This window comes from Alexandromys fortis, unplaced genomic scaffold (genome assembly GCF_014885135.2).
Source record: "Alexandromys fortis isolate MF-2015 unplaced genomic scaffold, M_Fortis_MF-2015_v1.1 scaffold_12, whole genome shotgun sequence".
Lineage (NCBI taxonomy): Eukaryota > Metazoa > Chordata > Mammalia > Rodentia > Cricetidae > Alexandromys > Alexandromys fortis.
Window position 1 is genome coordinate 11,048,853 of NW_026067937.1, and position 3,275 is coordinate 11,052,127.

Genomic DNA, 3,275 nt, shown 5'->3' on the forward strand with positions numbered 1-3,275 from the left:
ACACTGCCCTGGGGTATACAAAGTTTGGGGGCCTTGGAGGCTAGGTTAGACACTTGTTGGCAATAGTTGTTTAGTCCAATCATGGACTGTGAGATAGGACCAATGTATTGCCCATGGCCAGTAAGCATGTTGAGGATGACATTAAGTCCAAATTGTAAATTTGTAGGAGCTTGGTTCTCTGGTGCATCACCATAAGCAGATTACTATTGGAGAAAAAACTGAGGGGTAAAGGACTGTCTTCATCATGGAAAACTAATCATACTGAGTTTGAAGCTGCATGGCGCATTGTCTGAGTACTTGCTCAAAATAGGAGGAATTGGGGTAGCATTAATCGCACTTGCACACCCATGCATCTCTCCCAGCCTGCTCCAGGCCCTGCTGCCACTTTGAGGGCACATAACTGACAAGGACATACCTGGAGCCTTCAGACCCCATGGGGATGGGATGTACCTAGAAGTAAGTATTCAAGCATATCGAAAATGTACTGGAATCACACATGTTGGGCCTAGCACTGACCCTTCTCATTCAGTGACAAAAGCATGTGCTTGGTCTTTCCCAGAAAGGTGAAAATGAGGACATATTTATCATGTCTTGTCTCACTGTAACGTACCAGGAAGACACCATGGGAGCCAGTGCCTGCTTCTAGCACTGACTTGGCAGCCTTGAGTTGAGAGAGCATGCCTTGGGACCAAGGATATCCTGAGAGTGACTAATCCCCCTCAGAGCCCTCTGACTCCCCCTGGAACAAGAATGACCCTGTGGCTTCTTCTGGAGTATCCACACAAGGGTAGGGGGTTGAGAGGGGATGAATTGTCCCTGCTGGGACTCCCTCCTCAATGGAAATGCACGGGGGCAATTCCGGAGGAAGCAGTTCCATTGAGTCAAAGTGAGAGGCAGCAATGGAGGCAGAACTAGAGGAGACAGAAGCTGATGGCTGGTCGGAAAGGCACCCATAATCCTTCTGTGATAGGCAGTCGTAAATCTCGCTGGGTCCTAGCAGCAGATCCTGGCTGGGCAGACTCACTGAATGATTCAGTAAGGGCACCTCCAGGCTGTCTATACTTTGCATGGGAGGAGGAGCCAGGGACCAGGGGAAGAGCAATGAGATAGGGGTTGATAGCAGGCCAGGGTCATGGGCTTAGGCACTCCTGGATTTCAGACACCCAGGCCTTCACATGGAGTGCATCAGCTGTCTTCAGAATGTATTTTGAAGGGTCTTCTACCTTAACCACAAATGCGTTCTCCCTTTCAGGCTTCTCTAGGTCTATGCGTGCTAGAGGTACAGGAATGCTGAGCCGGGAATGGGGTGCCTTGGGTGGTACAAAGAACAGCAAGGGACTTTCTCCTCCTCCTTCACTTTGGAGCAGTAGGCAACACTTTTCCTCTGAGGCTGCCCTCCTCCCTCTGAGGTCAGTCCAGTCACCCCTTCTCCATAACCCACTTCTGCTGGGTCAGGGACACCTTCTTCAGCCCCCATAAAACCGAGCATCTCTTCTCTCTGTACCATTCCTGCTCCGTCTTTCAAGGTTCCCCCTCCACTACTCAGTCTCACCCTCTTAAAGCAGTGAGTCCATCTCTCCCCAGGGAATGTGCCATCACTAATCAATCCCCTACCAACTGTGCCATCACCACCAGAGGAGTTGGAGTTGCTGTTTCCATCTAGGACTGGAGGGCCTGATGTGGTCTCCAGAGGTCCAGCTGGGGAGGGAGCATCAATGCCCTCTCGCCACTGCAGGATGCTTCATACAGAGCCTCTGACTGACTAAGCCTCAGAGTAAGGAGAAAGCACTTCTTGAGCTTTGCATTTGAGGACAGTGTAGAGTGGGAAAAAACTGAGGGAGGAAGGGGCCAACTAGGTCCTCAGAAGACAGAGATGGTCCCAACACAGTCAGGGGCCCGCCCACCTGTGGGTGCATATTTCGAGGATACACAAAAGCCATTGTGTTGGACCCACACGGGCTCCGACACCCACCCTGCAGCTGTCAAGGGACAAAGTCATATGGTGGTGTAATCTCCACACCATGGTTCAATGGGGCCAAGACAGTTGGGAAGAGTGAGCCAGAGGCTCAGCTTTGAGGTCCTGCCAGAATAACTCAGCAAAACTGCCAGAAAATGGGCTTCTGTCCAGGTTCTGCGTATTGTGGGTGTGAGGCCAGGTAGAGGTGAAAAAGCGGGCAAGATCCAGGGCATCAGCACTCGCATGGACTCCCAGATCTCATGTCAACCTGAGGAAGGGGGTGGTGGCAGCGCTGGCAAAGAAGGGAAGACCCCATCATCCGGGAAATGGGCATTATTCATGATGGGTCTTAGGAGGAGGACAAGGTGAGCCTGTGAAGGGCTAGCAAAGAAAGCAGCCAGAAGTCACCAGGTGCACGGCAACAACTGCATCTAGGTCGCCACGTTCGTTACAAGGTCAAACTAGTGGAAGAAGCCACCATCTGAGGAGAATACTCCCATCCCAGAAGGGAAAGGGGATATCGGCCAAAGCCTTTCTGTGAATTGAGACCGGCCACCACCCTGATGACACTTAACTGGTGGGTCACATAACTGGATTAGTTGAGAAGAGAGACTAGGATAGGAAGTCCAACAGTCCACGCTCCTAATAGTGCTCGGGACTTCCCATAAAGCAAGAGAACCTTCAGACTATCCTGTGGGTGACACAGGCAAAAAAAAAAAAAAAAAAAAAAAAACAAACCATCAGTTGTATAAGGACAAGGATGGAAGGGAAAGTGTTTGCAGACAAAGTGCACTGCTTATGGTTAGGGACTCCCGTGTTTACTTAGGCTGTGTCTCTGTCCTCACACAGTGTCTCTGGGTGAAAAGGACCAGTCTGAGGGTCCTTTATTGGTTCTGCCTCTCTGGGTGGTCGGCTCTTATGTGAAGGCACTGGGATAAACCGAGTCACGATGGAGAGTTCTTAACCAGGAGAACAAACAAAAGAAAATGTAGGGATATGGAAAAAAAGACCCAACTCACCAAGGACTTAGAAAACGAAAATAGGGGTCAGCTCACAGAATACAGCAAAAGGGGGTGAATTCAAGCTGTCTGCGGAAAGTCGGGATGTACACAGCAGCGGGAGCAGCAAGTAAGAAAGAAAAATGCCCAAAACAGGGTAAGGAGGACCCAAAAAGCTAGAAAAGAAAAGAAAAGAAAAGAAAAGAAAAGAAAAGAAAAGAAAAGAAAAAAAGTCCATCCATACTGGGCACGAGTTGTAGTGTATGTCTGTTGTGCAATTCCCATTTCTTGGGGCGGGGGAAGGGTGGATGGGGTGGCAA

At 50.0% G+C, this 3,275-nt stretch overlaps 1 pseudogene; it reads right to left on the reverse strand.

Annotated features, from left to right (window-relative positions):
- Positions 1 to 242: 242 nt before the first annotated feature.
- LOC126504538 (SH2B adapter protein 1-like) lies at positions 243 to 2,298 on the reverse strand (annotated as a pseudogene).
- Between the last annotated feature and the right edge of the window lie 977 nt (positions 2,299 to 3,275).